At 46.5% G+C, this 15,063-nt stretch overlaps 1 long non-coding RNA gene across 2 annotated transcripts in view; it reads left to right on the top strand.

Moving 5' to 3' along the window:
- Positions 1-15,063, top strand: part of LOC146866062 (uncharacterized) — a 63,350-nt gene that overhangs the window by 21,576 nt on the left and 26,711 nt on the right. The gene's annotated exons all lie outside the window — the stretch shown is intronic.

Raw genomic sequence — 15,063 nt, 5'->3', positions numbered from 1 at the left:
TTAATCAATAATTTTCATAACTTCAGCACTGTCCAGGCGCCGGGTAACCCTTGTTGGGTAGCTGTTGCACCATATAAATTAATTAAATAAATAAAATAAAGAAATAAATAAATAATAGCAAACTACAGTGTCCCGGGGGTGGGCACCCTGGGACACTGCAGGAGCCGGCCCTGGGGGGTGGCGGTCCCCAGGGCCCTCAAGGGCTCCAGGAGGGGGGCCCACACGGTCCCCCTCCCACCTTCTTCAAAGCCCTGGGGGTGGTGGTCCCCGGGGCTTGAGGGTCCATCACGGACCCCCCAATTTACATATATAGTGTCCCGGGGAGGTGGCGGTCCCCGGGGCGTGTGAGGAGGTTCAAGCCCCCCACACACAGGTTTTTTTTTTATTTACAAAAAAATAGGCCCCGGGGGTTGGCGGTCCCCGGGGCTGCGGGGGGCATTGTGCCCCCCCGCAATGTTAATTACATAGAGCCCGGGGGGGTGGCGGTCCACGGGGCTCGAGGGGCCTTAGAGGCCCCCGAAAAATCATATGAGCCCCCCCACATACATTAGCAAAAAAAACCTTTGGGCCCCCCATAACAATTAAAACATTGCCCCCGGAATTTGGCCCACCCGGGGGCTAAATAGCCACGAAGCATGGGAGCCCTCGCTTTGTTGTTTTTTTTTATTTCAGCCGAAATTCGCGCTGGGTGCGCGAATTTCGCCGATTTAAAAACAAAAAAAAATGCTTTGGCCCTGGGGGTCCTTGTGGGACCCCCTGAGCAGGCCTAGGGGGTCAGGGTGTTTCTACCCTGCCCCCTTTTTTAGGTCTCGCCTGACCCAGCTCATGCGCTGGTCTGGCGAGACTTATTGAGAGGGCTCCAAAAAGTGCTACCAGGCCAGCCTAGAGCTACAGTGCATGTGCGCGGGCGCGCGCGCGCTGCGTTTTACCGCAATTACTTTCAGTTTCGCGGCCGCAAGGCCGCTTTGATGTTGATCATGATCGCAATCACTTTAACTTTCGCGGCCGCAAGGCCGCTTGGCATAGCCAATAGGTCTCGATTTTGGGACCTTATAAGTATTTAGTTACGCAACTGTTGCATGGCTCAACACTTATAAGGTCCCAAAGGCGAGACCTATTGGCTATGCCAATGCTTGTGCTTTTTGCACGTTTGTCTCTTAGGTTTCTTGTGCCTCGGTTCTACCGAGGCACAAGATGGCTGCCAACACTTCCTGATTTGGAGTGTTGACAGCCAATTAGAATACAGCTCGTGCACGTCAGGGTGCGCTTAGGGTACGCGGACCCTCCGAGGCCATAGATATATATGTACTTTCAAATGTCATTTTCTCAGGAACTACTGAACGGATTTACACCATTTAAGCAAAAGGCACAAGTCTGAACTAAGGACTACCTCTTTGCCAAATTTGGTGTAATTCCGTTCAGCGGTTCGGACTGTAGCTGCGGTTAAAGGTCCTATGGGAAATTGCATGGGGAAAACGCGTTTTGGGACCCCCCTTTTTTCTCGGCCCATGCATGACGAATCACCGTGAAACTTTCAGAATAGGAGCGGACCGGAACTGGCCAAAAGTTTTGAAAATTTCACGAAGATTCGTCAATCGGCGCCAACGTTATTCCAAATAGAATGTTGCAGATTTCCTATGGAAAATAGGTCCTAACTATATCTACCTACTGGTACATGTGATCAAGGCACTTCCTGGTGCCGAAACGCGTAATGCTGCCAAAACGCTATGATGGACGAATGAAATAAAAAAATCTGCACTTTACCTGTGGTCCGTGCTCCTTGCATGAATCTGAGAGGCGGTTGGAGTTACTCTGATATATATATATATATATATATATATAATTTTGTTTTCACTTAAAAAAAACAAAGTTGCAGGGACGTTATAGTTAGGATACATCATTTTAAAAACCTTAGAAATTCATTGTAAAAAACAAAGGTTATAGGGATGTTATAGTTAGGAAATAGAACTAAAAAACCTTAGAAATTCACTGAAAAAAACAAAGGTTAAAGGGATGTTATATTTAAGCTCACATTTCACTCGTACAAAGTGAAATTCAACAGTTATAGTTTCCCAAGGTAACTATAACTTACCCCCTGCAATGCACTGCTTATGACCTCACATATTACATCACTCATGACATGGTCAGTGACATCACTGTTGACATCATCCAGTGAATGTGAGTGTTTTCTAAAAAGGTTTTGTTAAACGTATATACTAAGATACCACAAAAGTTAGATTAGTATACTTTGTGCAGTACTGAGTGATTCCTTTTTTAACATTGTTTATGCGAGTCACTGTGTGACTGTGTGTATCTGTAAATACACCCTGAGTAGGTAGGTGTCTGAGTGACTGTACAGGTGTGTGAGTGGCTGTAGGGGTGTATACGTGGCTGTGTGAGTGACTTAGTGGCTGTGTGAGTGGCTGTATTGGTGAGTGTGTGGGTGTGTCAGTGGCTGTATGGGTGGGTGAGTGAGTGGCTGCATTGTATGGATGTATGGGTGAATGAGCAGGTGTGTGAGTGCTTGTCTGAATGTATTTAAGTGTTTCTGTGGGTGTGTGAGGAAGTGTGTAAGTGCTTGTACATTGGTGATTGAGTGGTTGTGTTGAGAAGCTGTATGGGTGAGTGAGTGGGTGTATGAGTGGATGTATAGGTGAATAAGTGACTGTGTGAGTAGCTGTTTGGGTGAGTGTGTGACTGTGAGTGGCTGTAAGGGTAAGTGACTGGTTGTATGGATACTTTATGGGTGAATAAATGGTTGTGTGAGTGCCTGTATGAGCGAGTGAGCCGGTGTCTAAGTTGCTCTATGGATGAGTGAGTGGATGTGTGAGTACTTGTATGGGTCTGTGAATGGATGGGTACGTGAGTGGTTATGTGGCTGTGTGAGTGGGTGTATGACAGGTTGTATAGAGGCATGAGTGGGTTTGTGAGTGGTGCTATGGATGATGTCATCAGTGATGTCATTTGAGATGTCATCAGTGATGTCACTGACCATGTCATGAGTGATGTCATATATGAGGTCATAAACAGTGCATTGAGGAGGTGTAAGTTATAGTTAGGTTAGGTAACTATAACTGCTGAATTTCATTGGTTTTGTATAAGTGAAATGTGAGCCTAGCTATATCGTCCCTGTAACCTTTGTTTTTTTCACTGATTTTCTGAGGTTTTTTAAATGGTGTTTCCTAACTATAATGTCCCTGTAACCTTTGTTTTTTAGTGAATTTCTAAGGTTTTTTGTATTTTATTTCCCAACTCTAACCACTAACCTTTGACAGTGAGTGTGTGATTGAGTTCATGAGTGTCTCAGTAGGTCTGTGAGTGGGTGTATGAGTGCATGAGTGGGTCTGTGAGTGGGTGTATCAGTGGGTGTGTGAGCGCCTGTGTGGGTCGGTGAGTCATGCTATGGGTTGGTGAGTGGGTGTGTGAGTGGCTGTGTGGATCTGTGAGTAGGTGTGTGAGTGCCTGTGTGTCTGTGTGAGTGGTGCAATGGAAATGGGCATTACATAAGCAATTTGATAGGGAGAACCATGGACTCAGCAGCAGATGACAAGAAAGAACCCCCTCGTCACAGTCACTACATGAGATATTTCGATTGAATAAAGCAAGGATGCAAACACCTCCATCATGGATTACAGATAATTTTCATGGTGGAAATGCAGAAAAAACACAGTTGGTTTGCCTTGGCCATGCGCACATAGTTAGAATGATTACTACTTTACAGAAGTGGAGCTTCACTGGGACACCTGCTTTGTTTATATCTGTAAGTACTTCCTGTTGAGGTTTCATTTCTGTGGAATGAACATCATGCAGAATCAATCCTGCCTTGCGTATTTATCTAAGAAGAGTTCACCATTTCGTGCAACACCTGTACCCAAGTGAAGTACCTTCAACTGGCTAATTAGTAAGTGCTACCTCGTTGGGTAAATGCATAGTGCACCTCCTACACTACAACTGTGTAAAGGACGAAGAGAAAATGTATCCAGTGACCTTATGTGTCTGTAACTTTGCCAGTGTGATTGTTCCTCGAGCGTCTTCACCGGATATCTTTTTTAAAAAAAAAAATTCATTTTTTTTTCGTCATGGTCAGTCAAACAGTGCAATTTTACACATTTTATATCCACACAATAATGATGGTAAGGCATACAGTGAGTTTGTACATTAACATGTTACGACGTACCGCCTTAAGTGACACTAAATTTACATTTCTAATCCCTTGTACACTTCACAGAGGAATATTACATTACATTCACAGGAAAGCAGTGTTCAACGACTAAAGGTACGGCAGCTGGTCTATCCCCCTGCCCGCCAATGGGATTGGATGAGTCTCGCCCCCTCCACAGCTCGCCATGTCTGTGAGCTGAACAGTGTCTTCTAACAGTCCTCTGCTTGCGTGGAGAGAAGGTATTGCACTAGTGGGTCGCAGAATTCTCGTGGTCTAGAGGATTGGGGTAAATCTTCTGCATAAGTATCTAGCTGAGTTTTACAATATGACATATCCTTAACCCAGTCTGTGTGTTTCGGAGTCAGTTTACGGCCCCATTTCAGTGCTATTTTTCTTTTTGCCAGTAGTAGTGCTACCGCCAGTAGCTTACGTCTACGCGCCAGTTTAATCTTGTAGATGCCTAGAAGACATAATATAGGTGCATTCGGGATATGCTCACCCAGCATATGTGTGAGAGTGTCAGTGACGCCCTGCCAGTAAGATTGGAGTTTGGTACACACCCACGCCATATGTAGGAAATCTTCATTGGGGGCCTGACATCTTTGACAGCGGTCATCAGCTCGAAGTCCATATGCATGTAGCTGCTTGGGTGCATAGTATACCTGGTGTATGAACTTGAAATGTATGATTTTCAGGTTGCAGTTAGATGTGAGTAGCTGTAGTTGGATACACCCCAAATCCCAGTCTTCTTTTGGAATGGCTATGCCCGTGTTGCCTCCCATTTTGCTAGGGGTTTATTCACTGCGCATAACTGTTCATGTTGTGATGCAATGTATAGTTTAGTGACTAGACGTTGTCACATGGCAGAATTCAAAAGTATCTGCAGCGCATTGAGAGTTGGTGGTTCACTCGGGAAGGAGCGGTACAAAGCTTTGATCGCCATATGTAGACGCAGATATGCGAAAATTTTCAAGGGAGTTTGAAACGCGCTTAGAGCCGTAGCGCCCTGCGGTATGTATTCCGTGTCAGGGAAAAGATCTCCCATGGTACGGAGTCCCATCTCTTGTAGTTCTAGTGTCATTTTCTGCTCTTGTGTCACCGTGAGTTGTGAATGGTGTCGAAGGGGAAGTGCTGATGCATATGTCGGGAGTTTTTGTGCTCGCTTCTCTAGTGTGTGCCAAGCCCTCGAGATGCAGAGTGCTGGGTGTATCTCCGACGTAGGGGTGTGCTGTCTGGGAGAGGATATAAGTGAGAGGAGTGCGGTGGAGTGCATGCTCTCGTGTCCCACCGCAATATGGTACGTGGCCGTGCGGCTGTATCCAGTAGTGTGCATGCTGCACCTGTGCGCAATAGTAGTACAATTGCAAGTCAGGGGCGCCGAAACCACCTTGGATGTAGGGTCTCGTCAGCCTCCTCCAACCCACCCTTGCATGCTTCCCTGCCCATGTCAATCGGAGTTGTGCTGTACGTAGTCTGGTAAACAGGGCCTGTGGTAGCCAAATCGGTATGTTCATAAATAAATATAAAAAACGAGGGAGCACCACCATTTTTTGCAGCACGATTCTATCTGCAAGAGATAGGGGAAATCGGATTCATCTGGATACTTGGTCTTCTAATTTAGTGACTGCTGTGCCATAGTTTTCGCGTATCACAGTGTCTATGTCCCGGTGTATCCAAACACCTAGGTATTTCTCTGGTTCCGTCTGCCATTGCAATGGATAGTCAAGGGATGGTTTGGTCGTCACAGGAGTGAGTGGGATGAGCACCGACTTGTCCCAGTTAATACACAGCTCCGAGAAGAATGCAAATTTAAGATATTCCCGAATGAGCTCATTTAGATTAGCGTCCGGGTACCTAGTGTATAAAACCATGTCGTCTGCATAGAGTGATATACTAAAAGGGCGTAACTGGAACTGCAGCGCGGACTTGGCGTGTCTCTGGCGTATCTTACAGGCCAGCGGTTCCAGTGCCAGTGTGAAAAGTAAGGGCGATAGAGGGCATCCCTGCCTCGTTCCTCTATAGATGCTGAAGGGCACAGATGTAATGCCATTAATCCTCAGCCTTGCACAGGGTGCCGTATATAATAGTGCTATCTATTTCAGATAGGGTTCCGGGAATCCTATTTGTCTAAGAACATAGAACATATAAGGCCATTCTACAGAATCAAACGCTTTTGCAGCGTCTAATAAGACCGCAGTGGCCGGTAGTTCAGGGTTTATGTGGTGACTATGGTACCTAAGTTTTGCGTGCTGGAGCAGGACGGGATAAATACCGCCTGGTCAGGCAGGACTAACTTCTGCAGCAGAGGTTGCAGTCGGAGGGCTATAATTTTGGCTAGAATCTTAGTGTCCGTGGTAATGAGTGAAAGGGGGCGAATGGACTCACAGTGGGTCGGATCCTTGTCAGGTTTAAGGAGGGTGATCAGTACAGCCTCACGTATGGACAGGGGCAGCACACCATCCTCGTACGATTCCTCAGACATGGCCGCCAAATGTGGCAATAGCAGATCTCTGTATTCCTTATAAAACTCGGCAGGGAGACCATCTATGCCCGGTCCCTTATTATTAGGAAGGGAATTAATGGGTTGGCGGAACTTGCCCTCAGTTATATGATGACCAAAATATTTGCGATGGGTGCCAGACAGCCATGCCAATGCGATATCATCAAAGTACTGATTCAGTTCAGTGGGATCGGGGGTAGTGCTGGGCATAGTAATCCTGGAAAACGGCGAAATCGAGGGGGTGTCGTACCGGGCTGTGGTCTGGGAGTCCATAATCTTAGTTATGTATGACGCCGAGGGCGTGGCACGAATCTTGCTAGAGAGCACTCTCCTCGGTCTACCACCCTCCCCATATGCTCATGCCGTGTATTTCTTCGAGATGTACCTAAGTTCGCTATCTGTGAATTCATGATATGTATCTATTTTGCCTCTTATGTCAGCTAGAGCCTTGGGATCTAAAGTAGTTGCATAAGTGGACTCCAACCGTTTAATGTCCACCTCTACCATAGAGAGCTGTCTACGAATATGGTTAAGAATACCGGTGTGTTTACCGATACAGAAACCGCGGATGGTCACCTTGAATGCCTCCCATAGAACCTTAGCGCTCTCCACTGTGCCCGCATTATGCTCAAAGAGCTCAATGATAGCTTGTCATAGATCGGAATTAAAGACCTGATCTTGCAGTGTACTTGGTTGAAGGCGCCATGCATATTGGCGCCGTGTATGTGAGGAGATAGTGAGTTCTAAACGGACTGGTGCATGATCAGAGAGGGTTTTCGGTAAGTGTGTTATATCAGTAGTCCAGGCATTTACGTCTGCAGTGACTATCCAGAAATCAATCCTGGACCATGTTTTGTAAGTAGTGGATGTGCATGTGCCCTCCCGGTGATGGGGGTGTCGTATTCTCCGAATTTTTCCCGTATCTGTCATTCCCTGTGGACCTGTCTGCCAGTGGGTCCAAGCACGTATTAAAATCGTCGCCCCAATTTATTGCAGAAGGTGAGAGCGAGTGCAGTTTGTTCCATATATCTATGAAAAAGGAGGGGTCATCGATGTTAGGGCCATATGCTGTGACAATAGTTATGATCGTATCACCAAAGTCGCCCTGTACAATGATATATCTACCTTGGTCATCTGAATGTGAGTAGAGCATTGTAAACGGTGTGCCTCGTTTGACCAGAAGGAGCACCCCCCTGGCGTAAGAGGAGTATGAGGAGGCGAGTCTGTAGGTAGCCCATCTACCCCCAATTCTACATTCAGTGTCGCGGATGAGGTGAGTTTCTTGAAGGCAGGCCATGTCTACAGCATGTCTGTCTAAATATGCAAAGACTTTCCTGATCTTCTGGGGGTTGTTCAGCCCCCCGCACATTCCATGTCAGGAGTGTTAATTTCCTCATGTCTCTATCGCCTACAGCCGTTATCGGTGCAAGTGATGGAATCCGTTAGGCAGCAAATCCTGCGTGTACATGTCATTTGATATACAATAATTGCTTTTTCTGAACTGACCGTTTTACTGAACTTACCCCACCCACATCGCCACCCCAAACATGGCAAAGACATACCCATGAAACATAGAACAATATTCCCCACCCAAACCCATACTCAAGAGCAAAAAAAGATTTTGATATACACTCGGTTGTGATAGCTGCCAGCCAAATCCTGGGGTTAACCAAGACCACGGGTGGACGTCTAGCCCATCTATGGAAATTGTATGTCAACTTGACCATAAAAGGTATGAAGGTGCAGAAAGCCCTACAACAGGATATAATTCCCAACTTTGAACCAGCGTTCCGTGTACCGTGGAGAAGCACCAGTTATCACATGTGCATACAGTGGTTGTAAGTTTCAGTCTACTGAACACCATACTTATCTGAGTTCGATAACAGTGTCTCAGGGGTCTTCATGTAGTGCCATTTTATATATGACTTGCATCAGGGAGGGAAGACCAATGTAACTCAACGTCCGAGGCGCCCCCCTGGTGCTCCTGTGCACCTCTAGGAGATTTCCGACATGGAGCTTAAGTAGCTTTCGAGTGGAGGAACTTAGTCACCTCTTTCGGATCATTGAAGATTCTGTTCCTGCCGTCATCCGTCGCCCGCAGCCTAGCTGGGTAAAGCATTGCGTAGGGGATGTTACTTTCGCAGTGTTTATTTTTTACATCCACAAATTTCTTCCATGCCTCTTGCACTTGGGAGGTGAAATCTGGATAGATAGATATGTCCATCCCCTCATGGTTGAGGCAACCCAGCTCCCGAGCCTTTCGGAGCGCCGCATCACGATCTCGATAATTTAGGAGTCTTGCAATTATCGGTCATGGTCTTGCTCCAGGTGCAGGCCGAGGCACAAGTGACCTGTGAGCCCTCTCCACTATGAACACCTCCGAGAAGGTGTCTCTGCCGAGGAGTGCAATCAGCAACGACTCGACATAGCGCCCCATATTGCCTGTTTTGGTCGTCTCCACCACTCCCATAAAGCGTAGGTTGTTACGGCGTGAGCGCGCCTCGAGGTCCTCTGACTTTGCCAGCATGGCTGTCATGGCTTTGTCCATTTTCTCCTGTTTCGCCTCCATTTGGCGTTGCGCATCCTCAGAGTCAGATATACGACGCTCTGCCATGTCGATCCTATCTGTGTGCCTATCCAGGCGTTCACACATGCGGTCTACTCGATAAGTCAAGGAATCGATTTTCCCGTCGATGGTGGATAGAGTGGACTGGATTGTTGTGAACATAGAGTGAAAGTCAACAGGAGTGTCGGTGCAGAATGCCAGAGTGATCGGCTGACTGCCCGGTGGGTCATCCGAGGTGTGCTCCACGGCCTTTTTTGGTTGTTCAAAATGCAATTTATGTTGGTTTCTGTCCGGTTTCCCCATGATGAGAACCACAGCGTGAGGTCAGGGATGACAACCAGAGTACTCAGCTCGGGGTCCAGTGAGCACCACCAGTGAGCTGCCGATGAACACAAGAGGGAGGTCAGTATCGACGCCTTCCAGCCAGACCGTAGAACCAGGCATGCAAATGCACTCTCCACTGGGGCCCCGTCGCCGAGGGGTAACCCACTCCAATGAGCATCCACTGAGGCCAAAAGTGATGAAGGATTTGTCATAAGACCACGCACAGGGGCGACGCAGCGCCCCCCAGGCTGACCACTCCATCTCAGTATTTATTACCTGGCCTCTCATGGGGCGCCCATCCACAATGGTCTCCGGAGGAGTGCGCAAATGGCGCCAGCGAACTGTAGTCAGACCAAGGGAGCAAAGGTCTTTCACAACAGAGCAACAGCATGCGGGGACCCAACAGCCCGCAGGGGCATACAATCATTCTTCACACATTTTGCTATTTACCCTTGTTACGGCTAATGCCCTTCAGTGTACAACACCAGGAGACACTCTCTTAGTAGCAAATGTCTCAACATTTAGTAATGTCCCATTTCAGCAGGCATTGACTTTTCATGAGCTGCAGCGGTTCTGGCAGTCATTCCAAATTCACACCAATTGCCACTTACTGCCGAACTCCATTGAACGGGTGCCTCCATTGTGGCAGCGGCCATCCCACATATATATCACATATATATTAACAACCAAAGTCCCAAAGGAGAAGAGCACTCACAGGTAAGTAGATTTCATGAAGTTTATTTCATTTCATCAGCCAGACGCGTTTCGGCAAGAACTGCCTTTCTCAATGGTGGTGAAGTACATACAGAATCAAATGACCTTTTACTTTAAAAAAATATATATATATTTAGTGAGGACCTAGTTTCCATAGGAGAAGCGCTTTTTCATTTGCCAATAAATTTGGCATCATTTGAAGAATCCTCGTAAAATTTTCAAAACTAGTGTGTGTGTGTGTGTATATATATATATAGATAGATAGATAGATAGATAGATAGATAGATAGATAGATAGATAGATAGATAGATAGATAGATAGATAGATAGATAGATACAGATAAAATAATATATTTTTATACCCACCCAAAAAACCATGCCCACCCAAAACACTTGAAATACCCTTGCCAACAAAAAATCCGCACCCACCCTAAACCATAAAAACGGCCTTGCCTTAAGAGATATATATACATATATACATCTTTTACACTCATCTACAAAGTACTTATCCTTATCCTCCTTGCCTGGATGTCCAATGCCGCCATTGGGAATGATCCTGATGCATTTTGAGTGCCTTTTTGAAGTTTGCACCTGGTTACCGTCAGATCCAAGGTGATGGTAAGAGCATTTCCTTATTGCTCTTTTTGCGACCAGTCACAATTAGGAAATGCTATGTACATACGGTTTACGATTCGCAAATAGGAATTGCCTATTTGCGATTTCCTATTTTGCGAATCGCAAAATGTAATATCTACTGGGTAGAAATCACATTTTAAGACCGTCCGAAATAGCGACTCGGACCGTTAAGAAATGCAAAATCCTTTCGTACATATGGACCTAAGACCCATATGTACGAAGCCATTAGCATTTCTTAATGGGCTGAATCACAATTTCGGTCCCTTAAGAAATGCTAAACAGATTTTCCATATGTACAAAAGTGGAAATGCAGTGGCAAAATACGATTTCTACCAAGTAGAACTCACATTTTGCGATTCTCAAAATAGGTAATCGCACATAGGGATTTCCTATCTGCGATTTCCTAACCCCACGTACATAGCATATCCTAATTGCGAAATGGGCATTTAAGAAATTTCTATAACCATTGCATCCAATCTGATGGTAACCAGGTGCAATTTAAAAATAGCACCCCAAAAAGGCTATTTTAAAACTGCCATAGAGAGTGCATTTGCCCCGAGAGCATTGGAGCGCTTTACACTTGCACCATTATTTGCTTACCTTACATTTAAGGGGGCCAATAAGTACAAATATTTATGTATTTCCTAATTTGCGATTTCCTAATAGCAATTGCGAATCCATAGGAATCGCTATTTGGAAATCGCAATTTATGTACATTCCAATTTGCATTCCCTAAACACCGATTTCTTAGGATTCGCTATTTAAGAAATGCAAATTGGAAGTTTCGTACATATGGGCATATGTTGCTAGCAAGAGGTCTAGGTTCTGAAGACTCTTTAGTCTGCTGGGGAGACTATGTCTCAAGAGAATAAAAGCAAAAAGGTGTGAAAGAAAAGAAAGCACCTTGATATATGTGTGACACAAATTAAGAGAAAAAATATATTGAGGCAGAGCAGGGATTCTGTGAACACACGATTTGTGGATGTGTTGTGGATACACTTGGTGGGCAGATTGAAGACCAGGAAAAGAAAGGAGGATTTTAAAGAAAGGATGTAAACATACGATGGTGCATTGTGACGAATCCTCAGGTAGTGCAGAGATTGAATTGAGCTGTTCTTCCGATTTTGATTCAGATGAGGAGGGTTGTGAGAATATTGTGAGGGCAAAGCTCCAGTGGGGTACAATGGATAATGAGGTTTTGACCGAACCTATGGGGAATTGTATGGTTGATCCAATGTTAATAAAGCACCCACTTTCCCTGAAGTGGCCCCCTGCAGCTCATGTCACGGACTATGTGGAAACCTAGTTGAGGAAACAAAGTCCTAAGGATGTTAGGAATAAGGTTAAGATCAGAGTGTCCAAGATCTACCTTAGCGAATAAGGTGATGGTGACACCAGAGTTGAATGCAAAAATGTTGGCTTTCATGGGAAAAAAGGATGAGATCCACGTAAAGGATTAGATAAGGGTTTGAGAATCAGCTGCGACTGGCACAGGTAAACGTGGTGGGGCGGGGCAGGGTGGGAGGCGGTAGTCTACAGACAACAGAATAGGTATAAATAAATAAATAAATAATACATATTCTGTGTCTGTTGGCTTCCCCCCGCTGCGCCCTGCCCTGCCCCACTGCGCTTACCTGAACCGGCCACCGCTGTTAAGAATGTGTCAGGACAGGCTGAGTGATGTTATTGGGCCTTTGACCAATGTTGTTTACATGGCTGAGGAAGCCCATTTGAATAAAGCAAAAGAAACAAATGATGGACGGGATTCTGGCTAGATTGAATCCAGTGGCGCAGTAAGAACAGGGCCCACATCTGGGCATACCCTTCCCACTTAGGACGACAAAAGAAAAAGGAACAAATGATGGATGGAATGCTGACATTGCGAACATTCTACCCCAGTCACAAAGGTCTGAGTTTGATCCATCATTGTTTTGCTCACCCCCCAACACCAGTTTGGACCCAGCCATATGCATATCAGTCTTGACCCTGCTCCTCATCGGAGCAGTCTAGCCCAAACTGCCAAGCCAGGTCCTCCCTGGCCCGGAAACAAGCATCCTAGGACCGGTTCCAGGGCATCACCCCTCATCAACCAGGCTATCTTGAATAAAGTGGCGCAGTGAGCACGGGGGCCATGACTGGGTATACCCTTTACACTTAGGGCGACAAAAGCAAAAGGAACAAATGATGGACGGAATGCAGACAATGAAACATTCAACCCCAGTCACAAAGATCTGGGTTTAATCTATCGTTTTTTTGCTCACCACGCCACCCCAGTTTGGATCCAGCCATATGCAAATCAGTCTTGACCCTGCTCCTCATGGGAACAGTCCAGCCCAAACTTCCAAGCCAGGCCCTCCCTGGACCGGAAACAAGCATCCTGGGACCGGTTTTGGGGCATCACCCCTCATCAGTCAGGCTAGCTTGAATCCTGTGGTGCAGTGAGCACAGGGCCCACGTCTGGGCATACTCTTCACACTTAGGGTGAGAAAAGCAAAAGGAACAAATGATAGACAGAATGCTGACAATACAAACCTTTAACCCCATTCACAAAGATCTGGGTTTAATCTATGGTTCTTTTGCTCAACACGCCACCCCAGTTTGGACTCAGCCATATGCCAATCAGTCTTGACCCTGCTCCTCACGGGAACAGTCCAGTCCAAACTGCCAAGCCAGGTCCTCGCTGGCCTGGAAACAAGCATCCTGGGACTGGTTTTGGGGCATCACCACTCAGCAGCCAGGCTAGCTTGAATCCAGTGGCGCAGTGAGCACAGGGCCCATGTCTGGGCAAATCTTTCCCACTTAGGGCGACAAAAGCAAAAGGAACAAATGATAGATGGAATGCTGACAATGAAAACATTCATGTGAATAAAGAGCAGTTGCATGTGGAGGAATTGAGGCAGTGCGTGCAGTGTGTTAGGTTTTACAGAGCTCCTCAGGATCCGGGCGATGCTATGTAAGTTCACCTCCTGATATCCCCGGACTCCAACCAAAGGTTACGGAGCCCAGAGGTGATCAGGCGAGGGAAAGGAGGGGGGGAAGGGTCAGCAGGGACAAGAATCTGAAAAGACAAAGAAGACATATTCACACAAGGCTTATATATACAGTCTACTCTCATAAGTTCTCACTGGGGTATATATCTTTACTATTTATTCCTGTATGCGGAGTAAATCACTATCGGAGATTCAGCTCTCATCAGTACCCACTCATGACCTAGTACACACGCTCTTCTTGAGCCTCCACGAGAACCATTCTCTGATTCAGATTGTGAGTAGTCAATCTTTATGAAGGAGTTGGGGTCTTCCTTCAGACCATTACTCCCATTGTTGAAAACACCCCCTCAAAGTATAAGTGTTCAAAAGTAACGAAGGATGGCTTCCACGGCGAGTACACCGCCGCCTTTTGGGATACACGCTGTAGCGCTCCTTCACATGGGTGAGGATCAACACGCTATGTTCCCTATTTCTAATTTTCGTCCGGTGGTATTCTATCCCAGCTGAGACAGACACGAATCCCAGAATACCTCTTGGGTTACTCCGAGCCTTGCTCGCTTGAGCTTATTCTAGGATAAGGAAGTTCTCCGATACCCCCGCCAGTTGCGGGTTGAGTGTAGCTCCTATGATCCTTGCCCACATGTCGTGCTCCTCCGAGCACTGCCAGAAAGTATAGTTGTGCTCCTCCGAGCACTGCTAGAATATACGGTTGTGCTTCTCCAAGCACTGCCAGAATATATTGTCGTGCTCCTCCGAGCACTGCCCGAAATGTATTGTCGTGCTTCTCCAAGCACTGCTTTCTCCTAGCTCAAAGGAAACGACTCGTCCGAGCCGTAAAACGTGCCGTTGGGGAAAAGGCTAGCATAAAGGAGTGGGTTTGCGGCAGCGGCTGGGCTGGTCGAGGGTTTGTGCGCCTCCGAGCACAAACGGAACCGCTCACCTGCTTAAACCTTCACACGGCTCCTTCTCTGGTATAATTTCCCGCCGTGACACCGAAGCCGAGTAATCCGGTGTTGTTTTCAGATCCGCTGGATACAAAATAACGCACGCCTCCTGCCGTGCGTGACGTCCTAATATAGACGCCCACTTCCTGGTTCTAGGGCGGCTGGGACCTGTAGTTCTTAGACGCTGGGTAGGCGCTTCGGACCTTGATTCCTCACACAGTGCGCTGT

The sequence above is a fragment of the Triturus cristatus genome, chromosome 2_1 (assembly GCF_964204655.1).
Source record: "Triturus cristatus chromosome 2_1, aTriCri1.1, whole genome shotgun sequence".
Lineage (NCBI taxonomy): Eukaryota > Metazoa > Chordata > Amphibia > Caudata > Salamandridae > Triturus > Triturus cristatus.
The sequence above is the reverse complement of the archived record's forward strand: the minus strand, read 5'-3'. Positions and strand labels throughout refer to the sequence as shown.